This window comes from Choloepus didactylus (assembly GCF_015220235.1).
Source record: "Choloepus didactylus isolate mChoDid1 chromosome 25 unlocalized genomic scaffold, mChoDid1.pri SUPER_25_unloc1, whole genome shotgun sequence".
Lineage (NCBI taxonomy): Eukaryota > Metazoa > Chordata > Mammalia > Pilosa > Megalonychidae > Choloepus > Choloepus didactylus.
Window position 1 is genome coordinate 8,216,104 of NW_023637606.1, and position 17,284 is coordinate 8,233,387.

At 39.3% G+C, this 17,284-nt stretch overlaps 1 pseudogene; it reads right to left on the reverse strand.

Annotated features, from left to right (window-relative positions):
- Window positions 1–7,623: 7,623 nt before the first annotated feature.
- On the reverse strand, window positions 7,624–9,302 carry LOC119525346 (annotated as a pseudogene).
- Window positions 9,303–17,284: the final 7,982 nt, after the last annotated feature.

Genomic DNA, 17,284 nt, shown 5'->3' on the forward strand with positions numbered 1-17,284 from the left:
GCCTCTCGTGCCTCATTCTTTTAACATTCCCTGACCTCCTTAAAGAGTTTACCAACCTGTGCGTGGATTAGGAAGTTCACCAGGTGTCATTATATAATCTCTGCAGGCTAGAATCAGCCAGTCCACAAGGGAAAGAGTCCTAGAAGTAGCTTTTAAATTATGCAGCTTTTGTCTTAAATTTGGATTGGTGTTAACGTTACTGAGTTTTTCTGCCTCTCAAGTCTTTAAGCTTTAAGATTTATTAATCTTTCTGATTAGGATGTTGCTGATTGAGTGTTTCCATGGAGATGTGACTTAATAAATGGTGGGCTAAACCTTTGATTAAATTCTTTCCATGGAGATATGAGCCCTGCCCACTCAGGGTGGGTCTTGATTTAATCACTGGAGTCTTATAAAGGAGCTCACAGAAGAAGGAGCTTAGAGCAGCTGAGAGGCACATATTGGAGAGAAGCTTAGAGATACATGGAGATACAGACAGAAGGATGTTTAGCTATGAGATGAAGCCCAGAATTTTCCCCAGGGTATGCTAAGAAGGACCCCCAGTCACTTAGAAATATCCTGGAAGAAACAACCAAGAATGAACAGGAGCAGAGATAGGGGCTGGAGCACAACCCTTGATCAACAGATGCCAGGCACATGCCTTCTCAACTAACAGAGGTTTTCTGGACACCATCGGCCATCCTTCAGTAAAACTATCATCTGTAAATGCCTAGTTTGGACACTTTTATGGCCTGAGAGCTGTGGATTTGTAACCAAATAATCCCCTTTATAAAAACCACCCATTTCTGGTATTTTGCATAAAGGCATCATTAGCTAACTGGAAAAGTGATAATGAACCAGTTCCTTTACCTTTAATATTGTGTCCATCCTCTCTAAAGGAAGTGGAAACCTATGGGGATGTTGAGAGAATGAATTTTTTGCCACATACCTAAGGTCATACCAGGCACATGACAATCACTTAATTTGTGGAGTTGGTGATCACTGTCTTCCATAGGAATCAATTCAACTCCCAGCCTCTGAGAGTTGCTCCCTGAGTAGGTTGAATACGTAACTGATCAATTAATTGACTGGATAAGGTGGTAGCATACCACTGATCATTACTCCTTGGTGGAGGGTGACAAGAAGAAAGGAAATTGCCAGTAATTAGGAGAGAGAAGGGAGGCCAGAAGGTAGTGAGGGAGGGAAGATGGAAAGGATGGAAACATCATGCTTAGCAAGACATGGAGAGAGTGAGTGAGGACCCATATGCATTGTTAGATGAGGGAGAGAGACAGGAAATCATGATCAAAATCACAGCCATCCATATTAAAAATCATCACGACTACATTTCACAAATCAAAACTGCAGCTGAAGTCATTTCCCTGAACATTTCAGTCCAGTTCCTTAGTAGATAGAATGCTTGATGTGGAAAAGGCTATATAAATAAATACTTATAATGGGCAACTAAGTGAATTACAGAAAGAAGGAAAATCTGAAGAAATATTTAAGATAAAATAAAAACTTGAAGTGGGACAACTTAGTTTTTTACAGTTCAGATCAATATAAGATGGTTTTTTAGGCTGATTTAATAATGTTATATTTGGAGAGCATTAGACAATCAAGCTTTTACAAACCCTTCATTAAATCTACATCAAAATTGGGTACTTTGGAGGAGGCGGGGCAAGATGGTGGCATAGAGAGGAGTGGAAGCTAAGTAGTCCCCCTGGAACAACTACAAAAAACCAGAAACAACTAGTAAATAATCCAGAATAACTGTGGGGGGACAAATGAGACCATCCACTTATCATACACCAACCTGAATTGGGAGGAATGCCCGAGAACACAGCATAAAATCTGTAAGTAAAACCTGCGGATCCAAGTTGTGAGGCCCCCTCCCCCATAGCCCGAGCTGCAAAGCCTGGTGGTGTCAGAGAGAAGCTCTCTCCCAGCAAGCAAATATAGCTCAGCTGAGCTCCAACTGGGGTTTTAAGTAGTGTGTGTGAACTGCTCACTACAGGTACGCATCCCGAAAAAACAGACAGAGGCTTTGGGTGACGACTGACCTGGGAGAGCCAGAGGGTTGCCTTAGACTGGGTCTGAAGGGGACTATCTGTTTCTTTTTGGGCTCAGTGGAGAAAGCCCCAGTCATTTTCAGTTTCCAGGACTGTGACTCAGGGAAGGGTGGGGACAGCGCAAGCAGAGAGTGAGACTATTGAAATGCTAATGACCTCCACCTGGGGGATCTGTTGTCTCTAGGAGGAAAGGGGTGGGGCCCTTTCCATATAGAACCAGACCCCAGAGCCTGGGGGAACACGGCCACACTTCCTCACACCAGTCAAGAATTATAGGCTAACAGGCATCACCTGCTGGGCAGAAAAGCGCAGTGACCTGAGGCATCAAAGGCTGGAGCAATTTTCTAAGACACAGCCACAGGGAAACCAGATACTGAATATTTCTTCCCTCTGGGACCTGAGCCTGTTCTGGTCTGGGAAAACCTGATTTGGATAACCAAGGAAACCATGCCTAGACAACAGAAAATTACAACCTACACTAAGGAAAACAAAGTTATGGCCCAGTCAAAGGAACAAACATACACTTCAACTGAGATACAGGAATTTAAACTAATGCTAAATCAAATCAAAAAGTTTAGAGAAGATATTGCAAAAGAGATAGAGGCTGTAAAGGAAACACTGGGCATATATACGGCAGAAATCAAAAGTTCAAAAAAACAACTAGTAGAATCTATGGAAATGAAAGGCACAACACAAGAGATGAAAGACACAATGGAAACATACAACAGCAGATCTCAAGAGGCAGAAGAAAACACTCAGGAAGTGGAGAACAAAATACCTGAAAGCCTACACACAAAGGAGCAGATGGAGAAAAGAATGAAAAAATATGAGCAACATTTCTGGGAACTCAAGGATGAAACAAAGTACAATAATGTACGTATCACTGGTGTCCCAGAAGGAGAAGAGAAGGGAAAGGGGGCAGAAGCAATAATAGAGGAAATAATTAATGAAAATTTCCCATCTCTTATGAAAGACATAAAATTACAGATCCAAGAAGCGCAGCATACTCCAACCAAAAGAGATATGAATAGGCCTATGCCAAGACACTGAATAATCAGATTATCAAATGTCAAAGACAAAGAGAGAATCCTGAAAGCAGCAAGAGAAAAGCAATCCATTACATACAAATGAAGCTTAATAAGACTATGTGCGGATCTCTCAGCAGAAACCATGGAGGCAAGAAGGAAGTGATGTGATATATTTAAGATACTGAAAGAGAAAAACTGCCAACCAAGAATCCTATATCCAGCAAAGCTGTCCTTCAAATATGAGGGAGAGCTCAAAACATTTTCTGACAAACAGACAATGAGAGACTTTGTGAACAAGACACCTGCCCTACAGGAAATACTAAAGGGAGCACTACAGGGTGATAGAAGACAGGAGTGCATGGCTTGGAACACAATTTTGGGAGATGGTAGCACAACAATGTAAGTACACTGAACAAAGATAACTATGAATATGGACAAGAGAGGAAGGTGGGGAGCATGTGAGACACCACAAGAAAGGAGGAAAGATAAAGACTGGGACTATGTAACTTGGTGAAATCTAGAGTATTCAACAATTGTGATAAAATGTACAAATATGTTGTTTTACGAGGGAAAACAAGAAAATGTCAACCTTGCAAGGTGTTAAAAATGGGGAGGCATTGGGGGAGGGATGCAATCAGCATAAACTAGAGACTGTAACTAACAGAATCATTGTATCATGCTTCCTTTAATGTAACAAAAGTGATATGCCAAGGTAAATGCAGATAAGAAGGGGGGATAGGGGAGGCATGTTAGACACCTGACATTGGTGGTATTGTCCGATTCTTTATTCTACTTTCATTTAAGGTTATTTCTCCTTTTGCTGCTTCCTAGCTGTCATTTTTTTTCCCTCTTTCTTTTGCCTCTCTACCTTCTTTGACTCTCCTTCCTGCCTTTTGGAAGAAATGTAGGTGCCCTTATATAGATAGTGGTGAAGGTGGTGAACACATAAATGTATGACCATGCAGAGAACCATCGATTATTTACTTGGGATGGAATGTATGGTGAGGGAACAAAACCATATTAAAAAAAAAATGGGTTGATGACAAAACCTTGAGGGCAATATACTGAGCGAAATAAGCCAGACATATAAGGACAATTATGGCAGGGTCTCACTGATAGGAATTAATTATAATATGTAAACTCATAGACATGAAATATAAGGTACCAAGATATAGAACGAGGCTTAAGAATGGGGAGTGGTTGCTTATTATCAGCAGAATGTTCAACTAGGATGAACTTAAATGTTTGGAAATAAACAGGGGTGTTGGTAGCAAGATGTGAGAATAACTAACACTGCCGAATGGTGTGTGAATGAGGTGGAAAGGGGAAGCTCAGAGTCATACATGTTACCAGAAGGAAAGCTGGACGTCAAAAGATGGGAATGTATAAAACTGAATCCTATGCTGGGCAATGTCCATGATCAACTGTACAAATACTAGAAATTGCTTCCATGAACCAGAACAAATGTATGACAATACAATTAGAAGTTAATAATAGACGGGTATATAGGGAAGAACTATATACCTATTACAAACTATATACTACAGTTAGTAGTATTTCAACATTTTTTCATAAACAGTAACAAATGTACTATATCAATACTAGGAGTCAACAATTGAGGGCCGTTGGTTAGGGATAGGGGAGGATTAGAGTTTCCTTTTCTTTTTTTTCTTTTTTCATCTTTCACTTTATTTCTTGTCTGGAGTAATGAAAAGTTTCTAAAAATTGAACAAAAATTAAGTGTGATGGATGCACAGCTGTATGAGGGCACCCAGGGGCAAGTGATTGTACACTTTGGATCTTTGGATAAGTGTATGGTATCTGAACAATCTCAATAAAAATGAAAAAAAAATTGGGTACTTTGAAGAGAGAACTACCTTGTAGATAAAGGATTTTAAAGATACATCTACCTGTTAATCCAACATTTAAAACTTCATATACCTCAGAATTCCATAAGGAAAAAAAACAATGTTAACAATGGGCACAAGCAATGCCACCCTGGAGTATTTAAACCCAAGAGAATTGAAAAATCCATCCACACAAAATGTGCACACAATGTTTTTAGCAGCATTACTTATAATAGCCAAAAAGTGGAAGCGATCAAAATACCCATCAACTAATGAATGGATAAACAAAATGTGGTTTATCTATACAATGGAATATTTTCCAGGTATAAAAAGGAATGAAGTTCTAGTAGGTGATATAACATGAATGAACCTTGAAAACATGATGCTGCGTTAAAGAATCTAGACCCAAAGGACCACATGTTATGTGATTCTCCTCATATGAACTGTCCAGAAAAGACAAATCCATAGAGACCTAAGTAAATTAGTGGTTGTCAGGGGCCAAAAAGGTGAGGAGTGGTATGGGTTTGTTTTGGGGGAGAGGTGAAAAATGTTCTAAAATTAAGAGGGGTGATAAGTGCACAACATTGGAATATATAAAAAACTGAATTGTACAGGTGAAAATTTAGAATTTCATGGTATATGAATATTTCAATAACCAGCCTGTATTATATGATCCCATTTATTTATGTATGTGTGTGTGTATATATATATGTGTAGACATATGCATATATATCTGTGTGTATATATATATATATTTTTCCTCTGTCCAACCACTCATTCATCCATTTATTTGCCCTTCAATCTGCATATTGCAGAAATGCCTGGAATACTGTTAACTTAATATTAAAGTAGTTATTTCTTGGTGGTGGGATTTATGGTGATTTACTTTGTTATTTTTATTTTTCAGCATTTTCTGAATTTATAATGAGCATGTGTCTATGTAAAAAATCAAGAATCAAATTCTTTACAAAATAGGTAAGAGATTTAAATAACTTCACTACAGAAGTTAAATGGATGGGCAACAAGCCCAAGAGAAGATGCTCAGCCTCATTGGTCACTGGAGAAATGCAAACTGCAACTGCAATGACATAAGGCACTACACCCTAAACTAGCTTAAAAAGCTGAAAATTCTTACTGGTTCCAAGATCTGAAGCAACTGGGATATGCGTGCACTGCAGGCAAGAATGTAAAATGGGACAGACCATTGAAAAGAGTCTGGCAGATTGTCATAAACTTAAACATGCACTTATGATACAACCCTGCAATCCCACTACCAGGTATTTACATGAGAAAAATGGAATTCATTCACATCAAACCTGTACATATATGCTTATAGCAGATTTATTCATAATGGCCCAAAACTGGAGACAAGCCAAATGCCAACAACTGGTAAACAGATAAACTGTGCTGAATCCATGCATTGGGCACCACTAGGCAATAATATTAAGCAGACTGTTGATACACTCTAGGTGATGATGAATAGAACCCTTGGCATTGAATTTTTGAAAGAGCAAAGCACAGAACCAGTGTAGATAGAAAATGGAAGGCAGTGAATGCAGAATCCCCACCCACAGCTGGAGAATCAAATGGTGTTAGTAACTGGGCTTCTCTCTTTGCTTTCCTCTTTTCTGGAAATGACTGCCTATAGTTGCTCCCCTACCTCTGTATCTCTGGGCTTCTCAAACTTTCTTACATTATTGCCCCCTAAGAAATATTTTTAGACATTGCCCCCCCATAACCCTCCACTTCACCAAAGAAATTGTACTAGCCCATGTATTTTGCATGTCTTTAAGTGTTGTGATTATTTAGAGTGACAGAGATAATTAAAATATCTAATTGATTTTTTCAACTACCCAAAATGTCTTTTTGCATCTATCCTCCACCATCTCTGAGTAGTTTTGGCCTCTCTCATTCCTGGGTCAATTGCTGATGATTTCACTTATATGGAATACCAATATACACATATTCATATCAACCCTGCATTTCCCTAATGTGTGAGAATATAAAAAATCAGTGATATTAATTGCATTTGCTATGCTATGCTACCACCAACATCATTCATTACTAAAAGTTTTTCATCATCCCAAAAAGAAAGTCTGTATCCATAAAGCAATAATCCCACACTGCCTTCCACCATCCTTGGTAACCTGAAATATAATTTTTGACTCTATGAATATGGATATATTTAATATTTCACATAAGTAAAATCCTACAATATTTGCAGTATAATCTGGGTCTAACTTGATCTCCTCATTTTTTTAAACTAAGATTTTTAAAAATTATTTTCCATAGACCATATCATTTCATTATAAAACAAACAATAAAAAATGAACCAAAGGAAAATATGGATATAAAGTGGAACTTGTGTGCTCCAGGCAGGGGATGCAGGACAGAAGAGACTGAGACTAAGGAGGAAATGCTGATTCAGGCTGTTAGTGACCCACTTCTGTATATGGCTGTTACCAAGGGACTGTGAGTGAGTACACATGGGGGAGTGCTGAGCAGTATTCAGAAGAAAACCGCAAGGGGTTTGGGTGACTTTGCTTTTGCCAACACTGGGCCAGCCACCTCAGCCCTGAGCCTAGCTCTGTCCTGCCCTCTCACAGACATAACAGTGGGAAATGAGAGGGAGGAAAGGGCTAAAGTCCCAGACAGGTTATGGGGGTGAGGTGGGGTGGCAGATGGCCCCTGTTCCATTCACTGTGTGGGGACAGCTGGCAGCCATATGCAGCCTAGGAAATTGGTGTGAAAGTCCGTTTCCAGGGTGGTGGAGATTGTACCTATCCCTCCATGGCTTTTACCCCTTGGGGCACAGTGTCTGATGCCAACAGCTCTCTCTAATATTCTTCCAGATGGGGGGGGGGTACCTGGATCCTGCACAGGTGTGCTCTGATCCTGTCTCCTGCTATGGTGTTGGTGTTTCACTGATCCCTCTCCAAGCCTCTTTCCAGGTCCCTCTCTACTCTCATCTCAATTGCCCCTGTCACTCTCTCTTTCTCTCTCTCTCTCTCTCTCCCTGTCCCTCTCTCAGCTGTGCTCTCTGCCTCCATCTGAACAATCTGGCTATTGGTCAGTGGGAGCAAATAAATACAGGGAGCTGCCTTAATCTTATGGAAAAAGTCATCTAGCAGATTGCAGTTGGTTTTCCTGTGCTTCTTATTTCTTCTCACTCTTCCATAGATTTCACATGCTCCTTGTGCTGGCAGTCATATGATGGTGATTAGAAACAGGCCCTTCTCCTACTTTGTCCAGATCCCATATACACTGTGATGGAGCTAACTCCAGCCACCACATTTCAGGTTCCCACTCTGCCCACTGCCCCCATTCTGCCCTTTCCTGCTCCTGCTGTTCTGCCTGGGGGTGGGGGTGAGCAGTGCAGGGGCCCTGTGACTCTGTTCCTGTCTTAATTTCAGAGGGACAGTCCACCAGGAGGACCCAGTGATAGTCCAGCTTATCTTGCTTAACATAGTCAGCACAGAGGGATTTGGAATTGGACTGGGGCCATCTGACCCCATGCAGAGCTGTGCCAATGGCAAGGGCTTCCTCTATTCTTAAGTATGCAACAAAGCAAGAAGATTTGGTCTTGTCAGTCCAGAAGGCCTCTTCCACCAAGGTTTCTGTAGTCTAATAATTCCTTCATTGGCCTAATGTGAAGGGCCAGACCAATTTGGAGATATGGACAATGTTACTAATCTGGCTCCCAGGGTTGGGAGGTTACTTGAGAAGTTTGGACAATGTCATCAATTTTAATGGAAACTCCAGGCCTCTGCTGGCTGATGGATCATCAGGATAAACTATCTCAAAAAACCTCTTTTGTTTGTTCATGCTCCGCAGGTGAAGGCAAGGCTACTTCTATTAAAACCTGAGGAGCTACAGGAGATTCTGCTTCAGTTTCCTTCTCCTCTCCCTCTCCTTCACTCTGCCCATCCTCTTGGCCCTCTGCAGATACTACCTGAGTGATTGTGACATATCTTTGGTCCCTTGTCATGAGTCCAGTCATCACTTTTATGCTCTGCCTCATCACTGGAAATGTGGGAGTCATCAGCATGCCCAGGAGTTTGATGTTGGAGATGAGGTCCTTGAGTGATTCAGTGGAGATACTGATGGGAGGCTTCTTCTGTGTGGTGGTGGTGCTGTCTCCTCAAAGCCATTTCTGACCAGCTTGGAACCCCTCTGTGTCACTATTTCCAGCTGGCACCACCTTGGTAGCTGAGACCATGCAGATCTTCCTCTTGAATGTTTATGAAGTGAGATCTCTTTCATCTTCTCATCTTTGACACTGCCCTTTGGTCAGTTACCTTTCTGACTTGTTTTATAATAGGATTGAGAATTTCTGGAACCTCATTTACAGGTCTGTTTTGAGTTGTGCTCATGGCCACTTTCCTCCTTCTCACGTACAGCCAGTGTGTCACCCTCATTTTGTTGAGTACAAATAGGTTTAATATACAACAAAGTACAATAGTAAGCAGGAGTTGACCAATTATCTTTAGCAATGAGGAGCTGAAGAAAACATTTAATGACAAGTCAGTAAAAGCTGTGCAATGCAATTGTGGTAGAAGTAATGAACTTCAAACTTCTTAATAACATGGATATTGTCTAATTGAGAAATACGTGAATGGACTCTGAATACCACAAATAATCTGTGATCAAATATCCAATCTATTTGAGCTCTTCCCTACTAGAAAGGATTTACTTTAATAAAAAGAAATCTGTCCTTGATGTTAGGATGCAAAGAATCACAGAACCAGATATTAAAAGGAGTATAACAAAAGAGACAATGGAGCAAGAAGAAAACATACAATAGAAAGAAAAAGAAAAACAGGAAAGTAGAGATGATTGAAACTGCTTCTTTTAAGAAATACATATTAAACAGACAACCACCATTTTAAATTACTTTCTAGTGGGGGGATTAGGAAAAAGAGCCAAAATTCAAATATTTCACACTCTATAGAAAAGTCACAGAATTTTTCTCATAATGTGATCAAAAATGCACAAAATATATAATGATGTTTTGGAACCCTTTAGTAAAATTTATTTAAGATTCCTGAAATGGCAAATTACTTACTAACCTGAAAGGATTCTGAAAAAATATTCTGCTAGATATGCCTAATAGCAATGCTAAAAATTCACTGACAATAAGAAAAAAAATAGATTGGGAAGAATCAAAATTCAAATCACTGAGAAATGAAAGACAATAAAAATGGTATCTTGACCCATGGAAGCAAAGCAGCTTTCTGGATCATAAACTGTATCTTTGAGGACTACAGTTTGTCCCAGCTGGCACTGTAGTCCTCAAAGATAACCTTTCCATTGGTGCTGCACTGCTTAGCAATTGAATATAGAGCCTGGGGGGGTCAACCTAAGTTGCATTGTTGTCAGGGCCTTCTGCAATTATTGAGGGTACATATTCCAGATCTATTATTCTCAAAACTGATGAACTGTGATTTCCAGCCACTCAATACAGCACAGATTTCCTTAAATTCATTGAAATCCATTGTTCCTGGCATGTCTCTATCCAGCATTGAAACCACAAGCTGACAAACCTTTAAAAAAGTTTTGTGCATTCTGGCAATACTCAACTGTGTCAGACATCTCTGCTGTTCATCATCATATATTTTCCCCTCCTGTCCAGCTACAGCAGCAAAGTAACCATACAGCAGATAGTGAATGTGTCTGGCAGGCCCTCTTGAAGCTCCTCCATGCCCACCAGGGTGGTATCAACTACTGGTGCTAGGGTTCCCTGGGTAAACTATGGTGCAGGCTATAATGCTATCCTTCACCCTCATTTTGGAAAATAATGTTTTGGGCAAAGAATTCTTGGGGGACAAAATTTGTCTTTCATCAATTTTATTATCCTGTTGCCTTCTGGTCTCTATAATTCCTGAAGAGAAATCAGAACTTACTCTTAGTAAGACTCCCTTATATTTGATGCATTGCATTTCTCTTGCTTCATTCAGCATTTGACATTTAGATTTTAGTATATTCTGTGGGTGAATTTCTTCAAGTTTGTCCTGTTTATATTTCATTGAAATTTTGGATGTTTATATTCATATCTTTAGTTAAAGGAATGATGTTTTAAGTCATTGATTATTCATATATTCTTTCTGCCACTTTATTATTTTCTTCTCATTCTGGGACTTCCCTAATATTTACTTTTCTTCCTTCTTTTTCCTTACTTCTTGACAGATTGGATAATTTCAATTGCCTTATCTTCAGGTTTGCTAATTTTTCTCCATTATACTTTTTAACACATCTAAGGAATTATTTCTCTTACTGTATTTTTCTTCTCCACTATTTCTCTTCTCTACTATTTCTGTTTGGTTCCATATAATAACATCTATATCATTAGTAAGTTCACAATTTTCTCATATATAATTTTTGTGATTCTATTTAGTTCTTTATCTGTGCTTTTCATTAGTTTTTTGAACATGTATAAGACAATGGTCTTAAAATACTGTCTTGCTTGTCAAATGAAGAGGAAGACAATTGCCTTCCTCACCAATCATTTCTGTCATGTTATTTCATTCTTTTGAAAGTGTCATCTTATCCTGCCTCCTTCCTTGTCATATGATTTTTTGTTGAAATATTTATGTTAGATATTCATATTTGTTAATTATGGAAATGAGATTCCCCCCTTTCCACAGATGCTATTTCTTTTATTTATTTCACTTTTTAATATATATATGTCTGAAAATTTCCTACTTTAACCACTTTAAAGTGTACAATTCTGTCTTAGATTCCCAGCTGCAGAAACAAATAACATAGTCTGGGTTTGTTTGAACAACAGGAATATATACATTCACAATTTTGATACAGAAGTTAAAAATCCAAGCATCAGCAAGGTGATAGTTTTTCATTAATGTCTGAGGTATTTTGAGACTGCCTGCTGGTAATCCTTGGTCCTTGGCATTTCTGTCATACACAAAGCACATGGCAATGCCTTCTCTTTTCTGACCTGGGTTCCATTGACATCTGGCTTCTCCCCATGACTTTCTCCATGGTTTTCTCTAAGACCTCTGGTAATAGGATTAATACCCATCCTGATTTAGTTGGCCACACATTAACTAATAATAATGGGTTCATACCCACAGGAATAGATTAAATTTAAGAACTTTTTTTACTGGAGTGCATAATCAAGCTGCCACAAATTCAGTAGTATTAATTACATTCACAGTATTATGCCACCATCACCAATATCCATAACCACAAGTTTTTCATCACCTTAAAGAGAAAATGCCCACCTTGAGCAATAACATACTTTTGCCTCCCTCTCCAGAGCATGACAACAGAGTCAGTTATCTGACTCTGAAATTTGCTTCCTATAGGTGTATTATGTAAACAAGATCATATAGTACTTGTCTTTATTTTTCTGGATTATTTCATTCAACCTAATATCTTAAGGTTCATTCATGTTGTAGCATGCATCAAAATTACATTCTTTCATATGGCTGAATATATTCCATTGTGTTTGTGGTGGTTTGAAACTATTATGCACCCAGAAAAGTCCCTGCTCTTTTAATCCATTCCTGTTGGTGCAGAAATGTAGGTGGGACCCTTTGATAAAGTTATTTCTACTGAAATGTGATCCACCCCATTCAAAGCAGGTCTTAATCAATTACCTGGTGTCATTTTTTTGACAGGATAAAAGATAGAGAAAAGACCAGACAGCTCAGAGAAGACTGAGAGAAGCTGAGAGAGAAGTACACACCCAAAGAAGCTGAAAGAGGAGAAACCATGGTAGCTGAAAGCTGAAAACAATGAAACCCAGGAGAGAAGGACCAGCAGATGCTGGCTAAATGACAGAAGTGTCAGAGAAGCCGGAAGCCTTTCTTTGGAAGGTATCATCCTGTTGAGTTAATTTGGGAAATTTTCACAACCTTAAAAATGTAAATTTGTAAGCAAAAATATCCCTGTTTAAAAGCCAATGCTTTAATGGTATATTGCATTCCTGAAGCTTTACCAAGGAGAAACAATGTGTATACACCATATATTGTTTATCCATTCTGCTGTTGATGTATATTTGGATTCCTTCTATCTTTTGGCTATTGTGAATATAGCTGTGTTCTAGTTTGCTAATGCTGCCAGAATGTAAAATACCAGAGATGGATTGGCTTTTATAAAAGGGGGTTTATTTGGTTACACAGTTACAGTCTTAAGGCCATAAAGTGTCCAAGGTAAGGCATCAACAATCAGGTACCTTCACTGGAGGATGGCCAATGGTGTCTGGAAAACCTCTGTTAGCTGGGAAGGCATGTGGCTGGCATCTGCTTCAAAGTTCTGGTTTCAAAATGGCTTTCTCCCAGGATGTTCCTCTCTAGGCTGCAGTTCCTCAAAAATGTCACTCTTAGTTGCACTTGGGATATTTGTCCTCTCTCAGCTTCTCTGGAGCAAGAGTCTGCTTTCAAAGGTCATCTTCAAACTGTCTCTCATCTGCAGCTCCTGTGCTTTCTTCAAAGTGTCCCTCTTGGCTGTAGCTCCTCTTCAAAATGTCACTTACAGCTGCAGCTGCACTGAGTTCCTTCTCTTTGAGTCAGCTCATTTATATGGCTCCGCTGATCAAGGGCCACCCTGAATGGGTGGGGCCACGCCTCCATGGGAATATCTCATCAGAGTTATCACCCACAGCTGTGTGGAGCACATTCTATGGAAGCACTCAAAGAATTACAATATAATTAACGCTAATAGGTCTGCCCACACAAGATTACATCAAAGATAATGGCATTTGGGGGACATAATACATTCAAACTGGCACAAGTTGCTAAAAAGATTTGTGTTCAAATATCTGTAGAAGTTCCTGCTTTCAATTCTTTTGTATATATACCAAGAATTGGAATTGATACATTTTTAATCTTCTTGTGTTTTGAGAGCTATTTCATTAGTGATTAGTCCAAAATTTTATTGAAATGATATATCCGTTGTCATATGTATTTACTGAAGTCTTTTTCATCAAACTTTTATTTAGCAAGTGTTATAATGGAGAGTTCATTGAATTCCAGGAGACTGCAACAACAAAAACTTAAAAGAATATACATTTCCCATTCTTTGCAGGTTATTTCTGTACTTGTGTTCTCATTTAGTTATTTGGCAGTCTTCCATTGGCCTGACAAATAACCCATGTTGAAAGCATAGAGACTTTCAGGAATTTTATAAGCATATCTTCTTTCCTGCAGAATTTATGATTTCCTCCATAAAGAAGGATTCTCCAGAGGCTCCTCTTACACCACTAAGTTGAAGGTTTTGTCTTAGTACTAATGCTATATTGTGTGTTGTGACTAGAAACCCTTGGCCACAGGTAGGTGTAGGTTGTATTCTCACATTGTCTTATTGTTCCAGTTAACCACTACTATGTGCAGTTCAAGTTCTGGGACAGATGAGACACAGACAATCATCCTGAACCAATCCTTCAGTTTGCCAACTGTTCGATTGTACAAACACCAATATTTGCAAAAGGAATAATCTGATCTCTCTGAACCCAGAACCATAGATCCATAGACCGACACTGGAAGGCTAGTGTGCTGCCCACCAAGAAAGGGAGGGATTAAGGGAAATTTCAGCCATGATGCCATGATGATTTCCTACCATTTGTAAGTTGAATTTTCTTGAGTCAGTGCTTGCCTAGTTACTGCAACCCTTTAACTGTTTTTCAGTTATGAAAATTGATTCTGCTAGTTTTTGCCAGTTTCCAAAGATGTTTTGGAGGAAAAAACCATGGGGTTTCTTACTTTTCCATCTTGCTGACATTACTCCATTACTGTAACTTTTTAAAAATGCAATTATATTGAGATACATAGACATACCATACAATCATCCAAACTGTGCAATCAATTTTTCATGGTATCATCACATTGTTGTGCATACATCACCAAATTTTTTGAGTATTTTCATTAATCCAAAAAATAAAAATAAGAGTAAAAGAATAAAAATAAATGAGAACACCCAAAACATCTCATACTTTTTTTCACCCCTATTATTCATTTATTTTTTGACCCTTTTTTTCTACTCATTTGTCCATACACTGGATAAAGGGAGTGTGGGCCACAAGGTTTTCAAACACAGTCACACTGTATAGGGTATATAGTTCTTTGATCATCTTCAAGAATCAAGGACACTGGTTTGCAGTACCATACTAGTATGGTAAAAACTAAAATGAAATCTCTATATAATACATAAGAATAAACATCAGAGTGACCGCTCATCTTTAGTTGAGATCTCTCAGCCACTGAAACTTCATTTTGTTTAATTTATATTCTCCCTTTTGGTCAGCAGGTGTACCTGTTTGTATATATCATGTCCCCCAGTAAAAGCCATGTTCTTTGATGTAATCTTGTGGGACAGATGTATTAGTGTTGATTAGGTTGGAATCCTTTGATTGAGTGATTCCATGGGGATGTGGAGATGTGACTCAATCAACTGTGAGCAAAACATTTGGATAATTTCCATGGAGATGTTACCCTGCACAATCATGGTGGGTGTTAATTAAATCAATGGAGTCATATAGAGTTCACAGCAGGGGGACCTCAGAGCAGCTAAGAGTGACATTTTGGAGAGCAACAGAGAGTGTCATTTTGGAGCTGCAGCTGAGACAGACAATTTGAAGATGGACATTGAAAGCTGACACTGACATTTTGGAAACTGCCATTTTGAAATGCAACCTGAGAGCAAGCAAACACCAGTCATGTGCCTTCCAGCTAATAGATTTTTGGATCCCAATGTCCTCTGGCATTTTGCAAGTGACAGCATTAGCCACCCAAACAGATTCTGGTACCAGAAGCGGGGAATTGGTGCCCTGAATTTGCAAATACTAAATATGTTGGAATGGCTTTTTAAATGGATAAGGGGAAGATGCCAGAAGAATCATGGGGAGCTTGATGGAAAAGGCCTAGCTGCTTTGAAGAGACTGTTGGTAAAAATATGGACCCTAAAGATACTTTCAATGAGGACTTGAGCAGAAATGACATATGTTTTGATGCAAACATGAAGTAAGGTAATCCTTGTTTTGAAGTGGCAGGGAATTTGACAAAATTGTGTCCTGGTGTTGTATGGAAGGCACAATTTGAAAGTAACAAGCCAGGATACATGACTGAGTAGATCTGCAGACTATATATTGAGGACATAGCCTGGCTTCTACTTGCAGCTTTTAGTAAATTGTGAGCAGAGAGAGATAAACTTAGAACTGAACTCTTGGGTACAAAGAAAGCAGAAACTGATAATTTAGAGAATTCTGGGCTCCCAAAAAGTGAGACCACAGAAGTTACCACCCCACCTGAGGATTTAACCAAACATGGAACCCAACTGCCATTTCAGTACAAGCCAAGATTGTAGATGGAGTTATCCAGAAAGGCCTTGTAGAAAGTCCTGTTGTCTGAGGGTTTTGACCACTGTAAACTGCATGCTAAGCCTACAGAATTTTTGCAAAGTCTGTATACACAGAGCCTATAAAGACTGGAGGGGACACTGAAGGAACAAATTGAAGGAAAAATTTCTTTAAAGACAGAGTCATGGAAATATAGTTGTGGAGTCAAGAAATCTCCGGCAAGAAGTGTGGCATGGACCATGCATGAGGAAAGGGTGAGTTTGCCTCGGAGGCAGAGGGTGAGCTTTCTGCCTCAATGCTCAGGAAGAGTGCTGCCACCCCAGGCCCCAGACAGGGGTTGCACATTCCCTGGTGATTGGGGAGAGCCTGGTGCCAGCCCACCATTCAGAGAGGGAAGGGCCTTTGCCCCTGGAGAGGCTGAGTCTGAGTGGCACCCCAATATTTGACAAGGTTGGGGTCAAGAATGTGGTCTCCTCAATGTGTGGATAGGTTGTAGCACTCACCCCAGCATTTGGAGAGAAATGGGCTACTGTGTAAGCCATTGGAAATTGTGGGACTGGCACTATTGCAAGCCCCAATGATACCACATGATTCTATAAATAACTCTCAAACTTTGAAATGTAATAGAATTTGCCCTGTGGGATTTAGGAACTGTTTTGGTCCTGTGAACTATTTATTCTTTCAGTTTCACCTTACAGCAGTGGTAATATGATTGTCACTCCTTTGTACATTGGAAGGAGATGACTTGTTTGAGTTTCACCGTTCCCTTAGGACACACAACAAATGTGACTGATTTTGATGGGACCTTGTACTTTCTTATTGTTACTGAAATGATTGAAGTGATTTAAGTTTTTGTGATATTTTAATGGGATGTTTGTATTTTGTATGTGGAAAAAACATATTCTTCTGGTGTCCAGGGTTGGAATGTATCAGGTTGTATATATTATGTCCTCCAGAAAAAGCCATGTTCTTTGATGTAATCCATTTTTGGGTATTTTGCAGCATTAGCAAACCAAAACAGCATGCTTCCTCAATTCCATGATT